Below are 21,669 nucleotides of genomic sequence, written 5' to 3'. Positions count from 1 at the left end.
ATTCCAATGTATCAAAGTTTGAATATGACCATCTATCCAATATTTTCACCTCATGTTTACACTATGAATCCCATAATTCTGTGGAGCCATTTTCACCACTAGATGGTGCTGCAGGCCTCCATATCGACACCTCAGATGAATAAACTAGAAGCTAATGGTTACCAACACACACCACCATGACTGCAGGCTGGGGTTACTATCAGAGACCACAGGGGCCAGAGGGAAGATCCGTCCTCAGGAACAGCGTACTCTGAGAAACTCAGCATAGGGTTAGGCTTGTTCTGCACAAGTGAACATGTGTGGTATGCTTTAGACAGAGAAGAGCACGCCGCAAAAATAGTCTCTGATTATTCCTCCACTGTGAGGTTTAAGCTTCTTTTGGAAGAATAATATTATTTTCATGTTCCACCCTCAGGAACATTTCTCCGAGCTCATCTTTAATCAGGATATCACAACTAGCTTGCAGCCAATCAGTTAGAAACTTGAGAAAACACTTTTGGTGGATAAATAACGGGAGGCTGTGGCTCAGTGGGTAGTGTGCTGGACTACGAATCAGGGGGTAGCAAGTCCGAGTCCCACTGCAGTCAGCATGTCGTTGTGTCCCTGGGCAAGACACTTCTGTGGGGATTGTCCACAGTACTGAATGTATTGCTTTGGATAAAAGCATCTAACAAATTAGATGTAATAATATCACACACAAATTATTATACAAAGCATATGTCATAAAACACATCTGGGGTGTCCTAAAGCTGGAGTGGGTAATGTGTTTTAGAAACAGTTTCTGTTTCAAATTCTTACATTCTGACAGCAATCAATAATTAAAATGCTCTGATTAAAAGGAGAACAATCTATGTCTGTCTGTAATGAAGACGCCTTTGTGTCGGCCTCCCTGCGCTCTCAGCGTTCACAGGAATCTTCCATTAGCCGTTAGCTTGATGGCTAACAATAGCCTTGTTAGGTTCATGATGAGGATTTGAGGGCAGTGTCTTTGGAGGGAGTCCTGATGGGATGGGCTTTCAGTGTTGCTAATTTGACGACTTTCCGGCTGGATTTAGCGTTCAGAGCTAATGCTGCTAGCTACTTTCATATGATCATTTTTTAAATCCAATTTTAAAACGTTAAGGAAACATATTAAGCTAATGGTTTGTGAGAGGTACAAATATTATGAATGGTATGCTTGGAACTATGAATATCCAAACTTGACTTAGTGCTGGATGACAGATTACCAACCATTTCCATCCAAGTCACATTTTGCAACTGACACGTTTTATGGGAATATAGTTTTGGTGCAGTGTTCATTAGCTTATACTGCGTCTGTTTGTTACCTATATGCAGGGGTGCACACAACTTTCTCAGTGAGGTACTCAGATGAGTACCTGGAGTCAGTGTTTGGTACTCCAACTTCTGGCGATTGTCAGATAGGTAGTGGAGTACAGAGCTTCGTGACCGCGGAGCGTGTGAACGTTGTGATCAGCTGTTTTAGCGCAGGGCTGCTGTACAGACCGACGTTAACAGCAGCCCTGTCTGTGCACACGGAGACCGACTCTGTCGTCCGGTTATCTAACCGCCTTCTGGAAAAGCTTCACAAGTACGTCGGTACGCAAATGCGCTTTGTGACACAAGTGACGGTACGCATTTCAGATTGTTGCCGCGCATGCGTACCTGCATACCAGTTATGTGCACCCCTGCCTATATGCATGAAAAGATAAGTCTACAATAGTGTGTGTGTGTGTGTGTGTGTGTGTGTGTGTGTGCGTGTGTGTGTGTGTGTGTGTGTGTGTGTGTGTGTGTGTGTGTGTATGGGTTGGGGGTTGAATGACTTGATCTACAGCAGGTTGAGGTGAACATGAGAAGGGTCAGTAATCCAGCGTCTCAGGTTTCCTGTTAATCGCTCTTGAAGGAAGTGTTCAGAGGTTCCCACACACACAGGACAATGAGAGCAGTCTGTGCTGCTGGAATGCTGCGAGCGCTACCTTCCTCCATCCATGCAGCCATCGATGCATCTCTGTTCCACAATTCATCCTTCTTTCATTCCTCTACTTAGCTCATCTCTCTCTCTCCCTGTAAGACATTATGTTGTAGTTTCTTGCTGGGGCTAGTGTTGGTTCAGAGTTGGTTCCACTAGCAAACTTTCTAAGAACCCACCCACTAATGCGTTTCACATTATGATGTCAACGTTTATTTTACCCAGAAAGCTACAGTGTTGCAGCTGTGTTCATGTTGCTCTTATTCTCACATACGCCGTTCTGTCATAACGTTTCTTAAAGCAGGAGGTTTAGCTGTTTAGATTAAAAAATGTACAGACAACTGACAGTGTTTGGCATCATATTACCGTATACTAACCCTGAAATGGGCATTCACATGTAAATATTTTGGATTAATTAATTGATTGCTATTTTTTTACATTAAACCCATGCATATAACACTGTTATTACACACAATATTACACATTAACACACCCCTGTTACAGTGTTATTGAACCTGTATTGGACCAATATTATAACATACACCCATCTTACACCCTCACTATACCCATATTCGTTATTATGTTATTACACCAATTTTACACTGTTAATACACCCATATTATACCCATGTTACACTGTTATTACAGGGATATTACACTGTTATTAGACCCATTTTACACCCACTTAACACAAATATTACACATTACACCTATTCTACACATGGACACAGCCTGTCCAATGATTATCTCCCAGGATACTGAAACCATTTAAGGGTTAAGGATTGTCTAATGTAAAGTGTCCATGTCTTACATAGATGATGTTAAACTGGCCACTAGGGGTGTAACGGTTCACAAACATTTCGGTTCGGTACGTACCTCGGTTTTTAGGTCACGGTTCGGTACGTTTTCGGTCCAGCAGAAAAAATGATCACAAAACATAAAATAGTTTTGGGGGGTTTTTAATTATTATTAAACTGTGAATAATATATTCACTCAAATAAATACAAAATATAATCAAATAAACATTAAGGTGCAGCATTTCGATGAACTGAAATAATCTGTATTTGAACTTTACTGTACTAGTACTCACAAAACATAAAATATTAGCTTTGGGTTTTTAATTATTATTAAACTGTGAATATTCACTAAAATAAATACAAAATATAATAAAATGAACATTAAGGTGCAGCATTTCGATGAACTGAAATAATCTGTATTTGAACTGTACTGTACTAGTACCTAAGCAGCCAGCTTGACATTAGGACTTGCTTGCTTGTCATTGTATTTTCATGTTTTTTTTAAGAAAAATGTACTTGTCCACATATCTTGCCGAAGGGGCAGATCTGCTGGCACTAACAATGTCTCCTGTTCTGGAGAACACCCTCTCGCTAGGGACAGAGGTAGCAGATACAGCCAGGTAGCGCTTTGCTAACATGGCAACTTAAGGATATTTGGCGTTTGTGAATAGCTTTGGCTCGGTCTGAACTTTTTGCGAGTGTTGGAGGCTTAAATGCTAGTGGGAGTTGGGTTTGCACTTCAGTCATTTTTCTTTTGGTACCGGTGATATTCACGTTCGGGCGATGCCTTTTCAAATGAGTGTGCAAGTTTGATGTATTGCCAGCCACGTAACCAATTTTAGTTGAACAATGCCGACAAACAGCTTTGGTTCGGTCCACTTGTCTTTGTCCGTCATCCTTTTACGTAACTGCAAAACCAAAATGTTCCCAAACCGGAGACTTCAATGATGCTGGAGGATTTTTTAGCTCAACTTTATCTGCGTTCGCCATTTCGACAGTTCCTCAAATTACTGACTAAACTTGAACGCATCCCTGTGACCAGCTATCATAGTATGCCTCTCGTCCAATGAAATGACTTGGTCGCTCTATGACGCGTTGAACCCAATAGAGAGGCGAAGTCCCTCCCCTTCCGGTTGAGCTCCATGGGACCTTATTTCGGAAAAGTTATGCATTGAAGTCAATGGAGAGAGAAAGATTATCTTTCGATCCCGTTTGAATTGTGCCACAAATTACACATATGATGTTTGTCAATTTAAAAGATAATTTTACAAGTCAAACATTTTTAAATGTCTCGTAAAACTGTGAAGTAACACTTTTTTTGTGTGAAACCGCTCAATGAACTACATCTCCCGTCTCGCACCAAGACGGCCGTCACGTTGGCACATTTCACTTCTTTCTTTCAGAATGAGGCGAAAAGTATTAAAAGAGGTGAAAATCACTACAAGTCTGGGCATGTTGAGAGCTGTACATACACAAAAGAGGAGTTAGTCGGTTCCGTAAGAGCCAGCATGCGGGACCGGGATTCTGGGATTTGTAGTCTTTCTAGTTGCGTATTTTTCATAGTCTTATATTTCAACAGTTTTACGACAAACTGACTTTTTTGACATGGAAATTATTATTTAAGATTGACAAACATCATATGTGTAATTCGTGGCACAATTCAAACGGGATCGAAAGATAATCTTTCTCTCTCCATTGACTTCAATACAAACTTTTTCCGAAATAAGGTCCCATGAGTCCCACCGGAAGGGGAGGGACTTCGCCTCTATGTGAGCAAATTACTCTGAATGCTGCGACGCAGCACCTGAGATTACTTCCAAAAAGTTGTTCACCTTCTCAATTTTTTACGTTTAACGTTATATTCGTTCGGTACACTTCGGTACACACGTGTACCGAACCGAAGAGCCCATACAGAATAATTTAGGTACGAATACGTATACCGTTACACCCCTACTGGCCACCGATGCCATGCTGAATAATCAAGCACTGAAATTAGAGCTGAGAAACGTAATAATACTTTTTGGCATGTTGAACAGAAGAATGGAATCAAACATTAAATAAAACTCCACGTCGCGAAAGATTAACCAGGCAAGCACATGTCATATAAATGATTGGCCATAGAGTCTTTGAAAGAGTCGGTAGACTTGCTGTTATCATTGTGGCATTAGCCTTTTTCTACAGGCATACAGATGGGGTACAGATAGGTCCTGTTCTTTTATTAAATTTGCCTTGATATTACCAGTATTGTTAAGTCTGTGTCTCTCACTACAACCCTGAAATGATGTTGCTGTATATTGTTGGAGTAGAATACCTCTGCTACGCGCCGTTCGTTGGATGAGGCTGGATCTCTATTAAATTAAGAAAGGAATTGAAAACACCGGAATCAAAGTTATAACAAATTATCTGAGTTTACTTCTAGTAGGAAACCAAACACATATACAAGTTATACAGAGTACTCGAGTACTCTGGGCTTTTAGATTTGTGATGCGATGCGGATAAATGCATCGGGACCAGACAAACTCATCAAACGAGAAGAAATTGGACTTCAAGTTTGTGATTCGATGCGGACACAGATATCGGAACCAACAAACTCACCAAACCCAAAAGCAATTTTACACACACAAACGTCAGTATTTCTATCTGTCTTTGGGGCGGAGATTTGTCGATTCTTCCTTCCCACTTTTCTCCCAAGCGAATCAGAGAAGCCCTGGGGAGGAGCTGTTTAAACTGACCACCTCCCCCAAGTGCCCTGACTGGCTGGATTCGCTTCTGGCCGGGTTCAATAGTTCTCTCCAGGACTTGAAATTCCAAAGTCCCCTAAGGTCAAAGTCAATTCTTATCTCCGTCCCGATCTCCCCTCCCTACCTTTTCCAGGGGATCTTTTCCTATTTTACGATGTCTTTAACGACTTAGAAACAGCATCTGGCTCTTAGTGGTGATAACAGCCAATGTTGGTGTGTGAAACACAGAATCTCTGGATCAGTGAGTTTAAAAGTGAGAATAACATTCTTTTTCTAAGTGATTATCAAAACCCGTTCAAACAATACATGTTTACTTCAATACAGTGTAGAATCATATCTTTTTCCTTCAATCCCTCTTTTGATCTCACCTCACGAGATCAACATATAGCATTTGAAACATTACCACTGTCAATTTTCTTCTTACTGTGTCTGTCCCAACATTTATATAAACCCATCAGAAGTTGGGATATAGAGCACTTTAAACCTTTAGGAACAGTCCACAACAACAACTTATTATGACAGTGGAGGGAGAATAAAATATGTCTAAAAAACAAAGTCCTTGTCAGCTGAGTCATCTTTACTCTTCCCTCAATGGTGGAACTGATGAGTCTTAACACACAATGAGCAGATACAAGGCACACAACAACAACCACATGTCACCAAAATGGCAATAAAAGTAGCCACAGAAATCAGAAAAGACATTATCATACTTTTCCCTCTTTTGGTAACACATAGTTCTGTAGAATAAAAAAATACAAATCCCTTACATTATGGGATATAAAAATAAAGTTGAAAGTTCCTCAAAAAAAAATGGATTGTTCAGACAAAGTTCCACACCGGCTATATCAACCTGTTTTCAGCGGGAAATGGAGTTCCCTGTGCCGTCTTGGTTTGCCATATCTTCGTCCCCCCAGCCCGCTGACGGCGGCTTCTGGGGTGCCTGCTAGAGAGATGTGGCCTGATTGTCCTCCCCCGGCCCGCTGATGGCGGCTTCCGGGTCGATGCTGGAGAGATGTCCCGATCCTCCTCCTCCGGCCCGCTGATGGCGCCTCCTGGGTCGACTGCCTTGACGAGAGCCAGATCTGTTCTGATGTCGTCCAGGGTCCTCGCAGGTGTTTTTCCCGACCGCACACTGGCTCCAGTGGTACCAGTTGTCTCCCTTTCCATCTGAGCGGACGGCATGGGAGGTCCCCTCCAACCAGACGTAATCTGCTGTGTTGGCCTTGTGTTTCTCGGGTCCCCCTTTTAACGTCAGCAGCCTGTGTGGAGAAGTCTCATACCAAGCCCTTAAGTTGCTGGAAATATGGTTTTGAAATCATCTCAAAAAATAAAAATCAAAAATCAAAATCAAAAATCAAAATCAAAATCAAAAATAGAACAAAAATAAAAATAAAACAAAAAAGGAACAAACTAACAAAACAAAAAATAACCAAAGCTAGATTATTTTAAATGTATCAATTTCTCTTAAAAGCAACAAATAAAACAAAACAAAAAATACCAAAACTAGTATTTTAAATTGATAAATTTCTCCTAAAAACGTAATAATCTCACATACATATTGTCTGATGTATATCCTATCCTTTTCCCCCTTTTTCTGAAATAGAACGCCGTTAACGGTGTTCCCATTTTCAGAAATATCGAGCCTTATACATCAGATATTTAATATCAGCTATATATTTATTATTACTATTACTTATATATCAGGCATTAAATGTCAGCCTTCTTCCATGATTGACCTCGTCTACATTATCTGACTTATATTGATACGTGTCTGTTTGTATTTATTTAATATACTGGGCAATTATTGATAACTTTTTGAATCTCCCTCTTTTCTTAACAACTTGAGGTATGGCTATTTTGAAATCTGACTTGGTTAAGAGATGATTTGTTTATTGGTGAAAGGAACACTCTTCCCCTCAATGGTGTGGGGGTGGATATTCAGGGAGAGTTCCTTACAATCTCCAGATCTTCCTCTCAGTGTAGAGCCCATAAAACCTTTTAATGGGATCTGTGGTCTGTTCAGATTTAGATTTTCTTCCTCTCCAGAGGTCACGCCTGTCTTTGACCCTGTATGCTGCTTTGAGTCAGCAGCACCTCAGGACAGAGAAAGGGAGATCTCTTCCCAAAAGTGTAAGTTCCCTTTTGAGCAACATAGCTCCACATTTAACACTCCCTGACTTGTTTGTAAAGCGTTCTTTAAGGCCTGAATTGAGTCTTCCGTTATGTAACGGAAAATCCCATTTCCAAAAAGGGTCAGTTTAATAGCCCTTATCATATTACCGCTCTGTGCTTGCATGCTAGGACCTATTGTCTTTGCCAGAGCTGCTGCTATTCTTTCTACATGTATTAGCTTCATATTAGCAGGGTTCACCAACATGGTTGGTTGATTCAGTTTAAGATTTTCAATATCTTCCATTACTATTTCCAACATTCCTTATCCCTGAATATCAGGTCTAACAATGTGTTTTCCTTTAGGAGTATTAGATGGGATACTCATAAGTGGCATTTGTGAGCCCTTATCTCCTTAGGGTGGAGGTAGGGTCTCAGACATTATACCACCTTCTCGTTGCTCTCTGTCTCTCAAGTATTACACAGATTTGACTTTAAAAAATCACACAGAGCTTCTCATACCTTATCATATCACATTCAGGCAAATTTTTATTGTGCGATGTTTATTTCAACAGATAGCGTGACTTCCAGAAGTAGGCTTCTACAATCTCCTCACGGTGATTGCGACTTCAGGTCAAGAGTTAAAAACTCAGTCAACAAAATCTCTTTATCGTCACGTTTAATGAGCCTGATTATCCCCACAACAGTTTTGTGATGAGATACGGTCGTTCCAAATAATTAGTTGGAGGTCGCGTCTCTCTCCTCCTCTATCACCCACCATATAACAATTACAGAAATTTTATACATTTAAAGCACCACGAAAGGTAACCGCATTAATCAATCTGATCATGACTTGCGGGGAATGTAACCCTTCTTTTACAGCCTTACAGTCTTTAATGAAAGCACTGCGAGGTAACCGTATTCATCAATGTTATATTGACCTACGGGGAATTTAACCCTATTTTGACACCTAAGTAGTCTTTAATTAAAGCGCTTGCAAGGTAACCGCATTAATCAATCTTATCATGATCTGCGGGGAATTTAACCCTCTTTTTCTAGCCTTGCAGCCTTCGTATTTAGTGAGTGAAGGGCTGGGATCTACCCGCCACACTCAAACACTATTTTTGCTCTAGATCCAGGACTGAATACCCTTCTCTAAGCACTAATAATCTAATTTAACTAGAATATGTATTGTATTTCCCACCGTGACTAAGAACAGTCAGAACGCTGCTGACAACTCTAAATTTTTTAGTATAATCAATCACAGATTTTTGATAATCAAAACAGGTGTCTGCTCACCTTTTGTATATGGCGCCTTGGTGTAGTTGTCAACAGTATCTCTGTGTCCTCCCCCTGGACTGGATTCTGTCCCCTGGCTATCGGTGTTCCTTTCTAGAGATCAGCTCACAAACGTCGGGGTCACCACTTGTTGGAGTAGAATACCTCTGCTACGCGCCGTTCGTTGGATGAGGCTGGATCTCTATTAAATTAAGAAAGGAATTGAAAACACCGGAATCAAAGTTATAACAAATTATCTGAGTTTACTTCTAGTAGGAAACCAAACACATATACAAGTTATACAGAGTACTCGAGTACTCTGGGCTTTTAGATTTGTGATGCGATGCGGATAAATGCATCGGGACCAGACAAACTCATCAAACGAGAAGAAATTGGACTTCAAGTTTGTGATTCGATGCGGACACAGATATCGGAACCAACAAACTCACCAAACCCAAAAGCAATTTTACACACACAAACGTCAGTATTTCTATCTGTCTTTGGGGCGGAGATTTGTCGATTCTTCCTTCCCACTTTTCTCCCAAGCGAATCAGAGAAGCCCTGGGGAGGAGCTGTTTAAACTGACCACCTCCCCCAAGTGCCCTGACTGGCTGGATTCGCTTCTGGCCGGGTTCAATAGTTCTCTCCAGGACTTGAAATTCCAAAGTCCCCTAAGGTCAAAAGTCAATTCTTATCTCCGTCCCGATCTCCCCTCCCTACCTTTTCCAGGGGATCTTTTCCTATTTTACGATGTCTTTAACGACTTAGAAACAGCATCTGGCTCTTAGTGGTGATAACAGCCAATGTTGGTGTGTGAAACACAGAATCTCTGGATCAGTGAGTTTAAAAGTGAGAATAACATTCTTTTTCTAAGTGATTATCAAAACCCGTTCAAACAATACATGTTTACCTCAATACAGTGTAGAATCATATCTTTTTCCTTCAATATGAAAAGGCAAATGGCCATATTGCTGCTCTGTGTAATGGGTGACAGGCAGGTGAAGAAGTATTCAGATCCTCCTGTAAAGGAAGAAATACTCCGATGTAACAATGAAATAATTTAATTCATCGTTCTACATTAACAATCTAATTTAGTGTTGTTGTTGGTGTAGTTGGAGCTGACTGAAGTAAAATCTGTTTCTGCTCCGTGATAGGCTTATATCTGTTAAATAAATTGTCATAAAAAAGTATGGTAAAACTTTATATTAAGGTACACAAATTCACCATCAACTAGTTGTTAATTAACATGCATATTAGCAGTATATTGGCTATTTATTAGTCATTATAAAACACTTATTAATGCCTTATTCTACATGACCATATTCTACATATTCTGCTCAATATGGGCCTAATAAGGCAGTAGTACCACAAGAATAGTAATTCTCCCATAATAACACTTAACAAATATGATCTATTCTTATGTAACAAGACATGAAACTATAAGTGTTAATTGTGTCTAAAATAACTACATTGCTGGTGAAGCTGTATCACAAGCAAGACAATGCTGGTAGACCAGCAAGACCAGCATCGTGAACTTGGTGTACCAGCAAGGTCTCATTATGTTAGCTGGTGAAGTTAGATTACCATTTTAGCTAAATAAATAGAGAGAGAGACATAGACAGAGAGAGAGAGAGACACACAGACAGACATATAGCGACACAGAGGAACGGCGAGACAGCAGTAGTTGAAACAAAGCGGTATAAAACATGGTTTTGACTGGCGCGAACGATCGGGAGTGAAGATCAGTTGAGCGTTTCTGTGACTCCTCCCAGCAGCTGCTCTTCTGAGAGGAACCGCTCTGACAGCACTCTCTACTGGGAAACACGCTAAAAGTCTTTCTGGAGGTAAGCAACACATTTCACCCAGTCTGAGAGTAAAAGCTTTCTCGAAGGTTCGTTTTGCTTTCTTACAACGTTACGTTAATGTTAACTTAACCTTAAGTTTGTTACAAGGCTATTGTTACTTCCCTTAACAAGAGCTAGCTGTCTTAGCCAGTGGCAAAGCCCTGAATGTTTTTTCTGTAGCCCCGGACAATTCTCCCTCAATAATATTAACCATGCTTTACCTGAACTTCATCATGACACTAGAGAAGACGGCAGGATTGTAATTTCCCGTGTTCAGTGAATGCAACAGAGGCAAGACCAAGAAGACCAATCAGAGAGTCTGCATCGCAGATGGGGGTGCTGAGGGGGCTGCAGCACCCCCATCTGCGAGGCTCCACTAGCACCCGCACCCCCCCCCCCCGCACCCCCAAACTGTGGTGCACCTACAGTCTAACGGCCCGTCCACACGGCGGCGTGCGTCGAAGCTTGCCGGCGGGGGGGGGCTAAAACTCGACCAACAACCAATCACATGAATCTCCCGCCCCGGACACACAAGCAGGCGGTTTGATTGGCTAGAGCTTGTACTGGCATATGATTCGATTGGCTGATGCTTCCGCCGAAGCTTCAAAAGTTGAACATTGCTCAACTTTTGCAGCGAGCAACGCTTCTGAAGCGACGCTTCGCTCCCACAATGCAGTTCGGTGAAACGTGACGCCACAAAAGCGTTGAAGCCTCAACGCACGTCGCCGTGTGGCTGTAAGCCACTGCGAGGCTCCACTAGCAACCCCCCCCCCCCCCCCAGCGCGTCACAGTTCCGCCGCTGAGTGAGTGTGTGAGGAGCTCCACAGATTGTCCATTTGGGTATGGGCACGTCACTGTACCCAGGAAGAACACAATGGAAAAAGAGAAATCTCCAACGAGGCGTTCTGGGGCAGCATAGACAGGTCTTTTCTGTGTTAGAGTTTTACTCGCTACAGGGTGTACTTTGAGGGTTTTTGACTCTGCAGACCGTTTACATGCATAAAAACCTTCACAAGGGGACGGGTAATAACCGGAAAAGCATGACATGGGTCAAGTCTGAGTTATCTCAGTGGGTCTCAAACGGTTTGGTCACGAATTATGTAAAAGATTATTTCCGAAGCACACCTTCATACGATCATTGTCAAGCCCTTGGGTATTTTTGCAGTTTCCCCGCTTGAAAGGGATGGTACAGTCCATAGGAGGTTTTCACTGGGTTTCACTCATACAATGACCACAACTTTGTTTTCTTTTGAGTTCTTCTTTACTTTAGTTTTTGTTGTTTGCAGTACAGCATATGTAGTAAGGTTGTAAGGTGAAAAACCTTAAATGAAAAATAAAAATAATTACTGTAAATACAATGCACATGAAATAATAAATGCAAAAATACATGCTTTACATATATTTTTTAACACTTGTGAATATTGTTTTTCCTTTCTTAGTGTATTTTTACGAATTATGTTTTTAAACAGTTTTTAACTTATGCAGTCTAATTAAAAATGCAAATATAATAGACTGAATTTTTAGCAGCATTCAAACCGTTTCTATCAAACCACATCTCTCAATAAACAAATCACATTCGTTTTTAACTCAACAATCATGTTGCTTTAGCTTGAGGACATCAAACAAACAAATTACACTGAACTAGAACGTACATTCTATACATTCTAACGTGCGCCACGAACGGCAAGTTGTATGACTCTTCTCTAACCACACAGTTCGTTTCTCACCGGCCGCCTCTCCAGCTTTTTATGGCTGCACCAGTGCTGCTTCTTTGTAGTTTCTTCTGCTGGTTTGTTGCTGCTGGACGCACACTTTTTAGTTTGTCCCTCTCCAGCTTTGAATTACCGCTCTCCTTCTTCTTCTTCTCTTCGTTTTTTGGCGGATTGCAAACAACTTAAAAGGTGCATACCGCCACCTACTGTACATGAGTATGAATCATCATATCATACCAACTCTTTAACCTATGATCTAATCAAAATAAATAAATAAATCAACAAAAAACAAAAAACAAAACATGAAATAAATAAAACAAAAATAAAAATCTATGTTCTTTCTTGACCTAATGTTAAATTCTTTTTCCTACCCCAGTTTCACTCAAGAATGTAAACAGTGCCTTTCTGGTAGCTCTTACTCCCTCTCCTTTTGTTCCCAAAATACCAACCACACTCCATTCCCTCTCTGCCTCTAAAACTTTAGCCTTTAGTTTTTCTCTTTCCGCTTTATATATGTCACAATGTATCAAGATATGTTCTACATCTTCTTTTACTCCACAGCTCCCACACTTGTCACTGTCACTTTTCCCCATGACATACAGCGTACCATTCAATGCTGTGTGATTTATTCTGAGTCTAGCGATCGTGATTTCCTCCCTTCTGTTTCTTTCTTTATAAATATGAATTGTAATTGTCTTTTGTACTTTGTGATATTCTTTGCCTTTCTGGTCTTTCTCCCACCTTTTCTGCCAGATCTCCATCCCTTTCTTCCTAATCACTGCTTTTCCTTCTCCTTTTCCAAGTTGAACTGGTAATGTTATTTCCTTTTGTAGTGCACTTTTTGCTAATTTATCAGCACACTCGTTCCCTTTCACCCCCTCATGTGCAGGCACCCAGCAGAACTGCAGATCTATGCCGCCTCTGTGCAGTCTTAACAGGCTATGATTCAGTTCTATGAGAATGTCTTCTCTGGCAGTTGTTGTTGATTGTATGCTTTGTAATATGGACAATGAATCTGTGCACATCACCACCCTATCTGGTCTGACCTCTTCAACCCACTGTAATCCTATTATTACTGCCAGCATTTCTGCTGTGTACACTGATAATTGATCAGACGCTCTTTTTGAAATAGATATTTTAAATTCTGGGATGTATATACCAATTCCAACACACTCTTCCTTGTTCTTAGAACCATCTGTGTAAATTTGTAGGCAATTGTAATACTTTTCATTCAGATACATACTTGTTTTAATTCCCACTTCATTTACTTGCCACTCTTTTTTCCTTTCTACAATACTCATATCTATTTTAGCTTCTGGGAAAAGCCATGGGGGAACACTGCTAAATGGGGTTGCTTTAGCAAATGTGATATTCTCCACTCCATATGCCCTCGTTCTCTCCTTACTCGTCCAGCCAAACCCACGTCCCTGGAATTTTGCATATTCCCAGCAATCCTGTAATATTCTGTTTGAAATATTTCCTTCTCCACTTCCTTGTAGCCTGACCCAGTATGACAGAGCAAGTTTCTCTCTTCTGATCTCCAGAGGTGTCTCTCCTGCTTCTATCAGAACTGCATTGATAGGGGATGACTTTATCGCTCCAATACACAACCGCAATGCTTTATATTGTATTCTATCAATTTTTAAAAGCGATGTTTTTGCTGCTGCTCCATACACTATACAACCATAATCTATTGTGGACCTCATAATTGATCTGTAAATGTCTATTAATGCTTGTTTGTCTGCGCCCCAGTTGCATCCAGCTACAGCTCGCAATAAATTTAATACTTTTTTGCATTTTGTTTCCACTTGTTTAATATGCATTTTCCATGTATATTTGCTATCAAACCACAGTCCTAGGTATTTGAACTCATTCACCTTTGTCATTGGACGATCATATAGTGTTAGCTGTTGGCCATCAATCTTGCGTTTGTTTGTGAATACCATGTAGCATGACTTGCTTTCTGACATTTTGAATCCCCAGTTATATGACCACCTCTCCACTTTTTTAATCGCTCTAGCTATATTCTCCATTACGTATGGGGCATTTCTTCCCCTCATCCAAATAGCCCCATCATCTGCGTATAGAGCCGATTGAATGCATGTGTCTAAACATGTAAATATATCATTGATCATGATGTTAAATAATATTGGACTGACTGCACTCCCTTGGGGGATACCATTTTCTATTTCAAAATAGTTGGAAATATCTGCTCCAACCTTTACTCTAAATGTCCTGTCTGTTAAAAAGGCCCTTACCCAATTGTACATTCTCCCTCCAATACCCATTCTACTCAATTTGATCAGTAACCCATCCCTCCACATACAGTCATACGCCTTTTCAATGTCAAAGTACACTATTGCCATTATCTCTTTCATTTTCAATGTTTTTTCCACATCATTACTCACTCTTACTAAAGCATCTATTGTGGACCGCCCTTTACGAAATCCGCTCTGAAAACTACTCAGCAGCCCTTTCTGCTCCAGTACATGTGAGAGCCTACGGACAATGATCTTTTCCATCCATTTACATAGGTGTGATGTAAGAGCTATTGGTCTGTAGTTACTAGGGTTAGCTGTATCTTTCCCTGGCTTATTGAATGGTAGCACGACTGCTGTTTTCCACAAACTTGGCATATCTCCTTCTCTCCAGATTTTATTGAAAAGACTCAGCACCATTGTCATAGTTTCCATAGTGTTGGAGTAGAATACCTCTGCTACGCGCCGTTCGTTGGATGAGGCTGGATCTCTATTAAATTAAGAAAGGAATTGAAAACACCGGAATCAAAGTTATAACAAATTATCTGAGTTTACTTCTAGTAGGAAACCAAACACATATACAAGTTATACAGAGTACTCCGGGTACCCCCGGGCTTTTAGATTTGTGATGCGATTCGGATAAATGCATCGGGATCAAACCAACTCATCAAACCAAAAAGAAATTGGACTTCAGGTCTGTGATGCGATTCGGACACAGATATCGGGATCAAACCAACTCACCAAACCCAAAAGCAATTTTACACACACAAACATCAGTATTTCTATCTGTCTTTGGGGCGGAGATTTGTCGATTCTTCCTTCCCACTTTTCTCCCAAGCGAATCAGAGAACCCCTGGGGAGGAGCTGTTTAAACTGCTAACCTCCCCCAAGTGTCCTGATTGGCTGGATTCGCTTCTGGCCGGGTTCAATCAGAGGTCTGCCCAGCATGTGAGATCCCAAGCCACCCCAGGTCAAAAGTCAATGTTTATCTTTACCTTATCTTACTCTACATTCCTTTCCCAGGGGATCTTTTCCTATTTTACGATGTCTTTAACGACTTAGAAACAGCATCTGGCTCTTGTGTGTGAAACACAGAATCTCTGGATCAGTGAGTTTAAAAGTGAGAATAACATTCTTTTTCTAAGTGATTATCAAAACCCGTTCAAACAATACATGTTTACTTCAATACAGTGTAGAATCATATCTTTTTCCTTCAATCCCTCTTTTGATCTCACCTCACGAGATCAACATATAGCATTTGAAACATTCCCACTGTCAATTTTCTTCTTACTGTGTCTGTCCCAACATTTATATAAACCCATCAGAAGTTGGGATATAGAGCACTTTAAACCTTTAGGAACAGTCCACAACAACAACTTATTATGACAGTGGAGGGAAAATAAAATATGTCTAAAAAGCAAAGTCCTTGTCAGCTGAGTCATCTTTACTCTTCCCTCAATGGTGGAACTGATGAGTCTTAACACACAATGAGCAGATACAAGGCACACAACAACAACCACATGTCACCAAAATGGCAATAAAAGTAGCCACAGAAATTAGAAAAGACATTATCATACTTTTCCCTCTTTTGGTAACACATAGTTCTGTAGAATAAAAAATACCAATCCCTTATATTGTGGGATATAAAAATAAAGTTGAAAGTTCCTCAAAAAAAATGGATTGTTCAGACAAAGTTCCACACCGGCTATATCAACCTGTTTCAGCGGGAAATGGAGTTCCCTGTGCCGTCTTGGTTTGCCATATCTTCGTCCCCCCAGCCCGCTGACGGCGGCTTCTGGGGTGCCTGCTAGAGAGATGTGGCCTGATTGTTCTCCCCCGGCCCGCTGATGGCGGCTTCCGGGTCGACTGTTGGAGAGATGTCCTCCCGATCCTCCTCCTCCGGACTGCTGATGGCGCCTCCTGGGTCGACTGCTGGAGAGATGTCCTGATCCTCCTCCTCCGGACTGCTGATGGCGCCTCCTGGGTCGACTGCTGGAGAGATGTCCTGATCCTCCTCCTCCGGCCCGCTGATGGCGCCTCCTGGGTCGACTGCCTTGACGAGAGCCAGATCTGTTCTGATGTCGTCCAGGGTCCTCGCGACGAGGGCCAACTCTGTCCTGATGTCGTCCAGGGTCCTCGCAGGTGTTTTTCCCGACCGCACACTGGCTCCAGTGGTACCAGTTGTCTCCCTTTCCATCTAGGCGAACGGCATGGGAGGTCCCCTCCAACCAGACGTAATCTGCTGTGTTGGCCTTGTGTTTCTCGGGTCCCCCTTTTGACGTCAGCAGCCTGTGTGGAGAAGTCTCATACCAAACCCTTAAGTTGCTGGAAATATGGTTTTGAAATCATCTTTTCTACTTCTTTAGTGTTTATTGGCGGCACCAACTAGACTGGAGTGTGGACAAGAGACTATGCAGAAAATAATAAACAAAAATAAAAAATTTAAATTTAAAAATTAAAAATCAAAAATCAAAAATTAAAAATTAAAAATGTAATTTAAAAAATAGAACAAAAATAAAAATAAAACAAAAAAAAAGGAACAAACTAACAAAACAAAAAATAACCAAAGCTAGATTATTTTAAATGTATCAATTTCTCTTAAAAGCAACAAATAAAACAAAACAAAAAATACCATAACTAGTATTTTAAATTGATAAATTTCTCCTAAAAACGTAATAATCTCACATACATATTGTCTGATGTATATCCTATCCTTTTCCCCCTTTTACTGAAATAGAACGCCGTTAACGGTGTTCCCATTTTCAGAAATATCGAGCCTCATACATCAGTTATTTAATATCAGCTATATATTTATTATTACTATTACTTATATATCAGGCATTAAATGTCAGCCTTCTTCCATGATTGACCTCGTCTACATTATCTGACTTATATTGATACGTGTCTGTTTGTATTTATTTAATATACTGGGCAATTATTGATAACCTTTTGAATCTCCCTCTTTTCTTAACAACTTGAGGTATGGCTATTTTGAAATCTGACTTGGTTAAGAGATGATTTGTTTATTGGTGAAAGGAACACTCTTCCCCTCAATGGTGTGGGGGTGGATATTTAGGGAGAGTTCCTTACAATCTCCAGATCTTCCTCTCATTGTAGAGGCCATAAAACCTTTTAATGGGCTCTGTGGTCTGTTCAGATTTAGATTTTCTTCCTCTCCAGAGGTCACGCCTGTCTTTGACCCTGTATGCTGCTTTGATTCTGCAGCGCCTCAGGACAGAAAAAGTGGAGATCTCTTCCCAAAAGTGTAAGCTTCCTTTTGAGCAACATAGCTCCACATTTAACACTCCCTGACTTGTTTGTAAAGCGTTCTTTAAGGCCTGAATTGAGTCTTCCGTTATGTAACGGAAAATCCCATTTCCAAAAAGGGTCAGTTTAATAGCCCTTATCATATTATCGCTCTGTGCTTGCATGCTAGGACCTATTGTCTTTGCCAGAGCTGCTGCTATTCTTTCTACATGTTTTAGCTCCATATTAGCAGGGTTCACTAACATGGTTGGTTGATCCAGTTTAAGATTTTCAATATCTTCCATTACTATTTCCAACATTCCTTATCCCTGAATATCAGGTCCAACAATGTGTTTTCCTTTAGGAGTATTAGATGGGATACTCATAAGTGGCATTTGTGAGCCCTTATCTCCTTAGGGTGGAGGTAGGGTCTCAGACATTATACCACCTTCTCGTTGCTCTCTGTCTCTCAAGTATTACACAGATTTGACTTTTAAAAAATCACACAGAGCTTCTCATACCTTATCATATCACATTCAGGCAAATTTTTATTGTGCGATGTTTATTTCAACAGATAGCGTGACTTCCAGAAGTAGGCTTCTACAATCTCCTCACGGTGATTGCGACTTCAGGTCAAGAGTTAAAAACTCAGTCAACAAAATCTCTTTATCGTCACGTTTAATGAGCCTGATTATCCCCACAACAGTTTTGTGATGAGATACGGTCGTTCCAAATAATTAGTTGGAGGTCGCGTCTCTCTCCTCCTCTATCACCCACCATATAACAATTACAGACATTTTATACATTTAAAGCACCACGAAAGGTAACCGCATTAATCAATCTGATCATGACCTGCGGGGAATGTAACCCTTCTTTTACAGCCTTACAGTCTTTAATGAAAGCACTGTAAGGTAACCGTATTCATCAATGTTATATTGACCTACGGGGAATTTAACCCTATTTTGACACCTTCGTATAGTCTTTAATTAAAGCGCTGCAAGGTAACCGCATTAATCAATCTTATCATGATCTGCGGGGAATTTAACCCTCTTTTTCTAGCCTTGCAGCCTTCGTATTTAGTGAGTGAAGGGCTGGGATCTACCCGCCACACTCAAACACTATTTTTGCTCTAGATCCAGGACTGAATACCCTTCTCTAAGCACTAATAATCTAATTTAACTAGAATATGTATTGTATTTCCCACCGTGACTAAAAACACTGAGAACGCTGCTGACAACTCTAAAGTTTTAGTATAATCAATCACAGATTTTTGATATTCAAAACAGGTGTCTGCTCACCTTTTGTGTTATAGCGCGCTTGTAGTTGTCAACAGTGTCTCTTTGTCCTCCCCCTGGACTGGATTCTGTCCCCTGGCTGTCGGTGTTCCTTTCTAGAGATCAGCTCACAAACGTCGGGAGTCACCACTTGTTGGAGTAGAATACCTCTGCTACGCGCCGTTCGTTGGATGAGGCTGGATCTCTATTAAATTAAGAAAGGAATTGAAAACACCGGAATCAAAGTTATAACAAATTATCTGAGTTTACTTCTAGTAGGAAACCAAACACATATACAAGTTATACAGAGTACTCCGGGTACCCCGGGCTTTTAGATTTGTGATGCGATTCGGATAAATGCATCGGGATCAAACCAACTCATCAAACCAAAAAGAAATTGGACTTCAGGTCTGTGATGCGATTCGGACACAGATATCGGGATCAAACCAACTCACCAAACCCAAAAGAAATTGGACTTCAGGTCTGTGATGCGATTCGGACACAGATATCGGGATCAAACCACTCACCAAACCCAAAAGCAATTTTACACACACAAACGTCAGTATTTCTATCTGTCTTTGGGGCGGAGATTTGTCGATTCTTCCTTCCCACTTTTCTCCCAAGCGAATCAGAGAACCCCTGGGGAGGAGCTGTTTAAACTGCTAACCTCCCCCAAGTGTCCTGATTGGCTGGATTCGCTTCTGGCCGGGTTCAATCAGAGGTCTGCCCAGCATGTGAGATCCCAAGCCACCCCAGGTCAAAAGTCAATGTTTATCTTTACCTTATCTTACTCTACATTCCTTTCCCAGGGGATCTTTTCCTATTTTACGATGTCTTTAACGACTTAGAAACATCATCTGGCTCTTAGAGATGATAACAGCCAATGTTGGTGTGTGAAACACAGAATCTCTGGATCAGTGAGTTTAAAAGTGAGAATAACATTCTTTTTCTAAGTGATTATCAAAACCCGTTCAAACAATACATGTTTACTTCAATACAGTGTAGAATCATATCTTTTTCCTTCAATAGGCAACTGTCTAAACATAGCATAACATAGCTGGTCTTGTCCTGGGGCTGTATAACCTGTACCTTGTAAGGCTATTTTGAGTTCTGACATTGTAAATTCCACATCAAGAGCTGACCTATTATCCTGTCTCTTCTCCTTCACGTTTTCATTCTCTGCTAGTAACTGCTGTTTTTGCTGCCTATGAATATCACTGAGATGCTCCCCGCTATGTACTGCTGCAAGTGTCCTTCCTAACATGTCTGCCTTCTCTTTATCTGTCACTGCCAGCCTCTCCCCATCAACCAAAGCTGGAATTTTAATGGATTTCCTTTTCCCACTCATCCGCTTAAACATCTCATCCGCTTAAACATGGATCAGACATCACCTAATTTTACTCCTCTGCCAATGGTAGAACAAAATTCTCTCCATGTTCTTTTTTTTGTGTATTTGATTGTCCTTCGAGCAGCTGCCCTTTTCCTTTGAAACTCTATAACATTATTTTGTGTCATGTTTTTCTTTAATTCTCTAAATGCATTATTTCGCTCTTTAATAGCCCTGCTGCATTCCTCATTCCACCATGGCACCACTTTCTTCCTACCCTTGGTTGTTGTTTTGGGTATACTGTTCTCTGCTGCATTTAGAATATGTTGCGTTATTTGGCTTGTAATGACCTCTATGCTTCCCTCTGATGTTAGCAGGTGTACCGACTCCTCACACCATATCCTAAATTTCCCCCAATCAGCTTTAGCAAAGCACCACCTGGTTATTGCACCTCCTTCCTGTATATATACATTAGTATTCATTTTAGTAAGCACTGGATAATGGTCACTTCCTACTGTGGATTTATTCAAAACAAACCATTCGCATGTATGAACCAAACAGTTTGACACTAATGTCAGATCCAGGCATGATACTTTCCCCCTGTGTACATCTACTCTTGTGCCATGTCCATCATTAAGGCATACTAGTGTTCTTTCCTCCAGCATTTCTTCCACTATATTTCCGTTACTGTCTGTATGGTTGCTGCCCCATAATTACCGCCCTCCTTTCAGGTGTGGTGCTTTTAAAGCTGCAGCGACGCTGATTAGCAATTAGGGACTGATTTCAGACAGCTGCCACTCTGTCAATCAGCCCGACTTTTTAACCCTTTGCTCTCCTGTGGATTCTCCAAGTTGACTTCACAATCATTATAGTTATAAAAGAAATAAGAGAATAAATGAAAAACAGTTATGAAATACTATATGATAGTAAAACAAGAATACAGTTTAAAAGGGGAGTGATTTGTAAAATATCCATAAAGAAAAATAAAATCTGTTTACAGTTCTGTTTCATATGGATGTTGAGAGATGTATCCATAGATCTCTTCATTTTGCTCTCAAAGTGCACCAGATTGATGCTTTTAACTTCAATATTTAAAAACAAATCTTCCCGGGGGAGCA

Source organism: Trematomus bernacchii, unplaced genomic scaffold (genome assembly GCF_902827165.1).
Source record: "Trematomus bernacchii unplaced genomic scaffold, fTreBer1.1, whole genome shotgun sequence".
In the NCBI taxonomy this organism is placed as follows: domain Eukaryota; kingdom Metazoa; phylum Chordata; class Actinopteri; order Perciformes; family Nototheniidae; genus Trematomus; species Trematomus bernacchii.
This window is presented reverse-complemented; position numbering follows the sequence as displayed.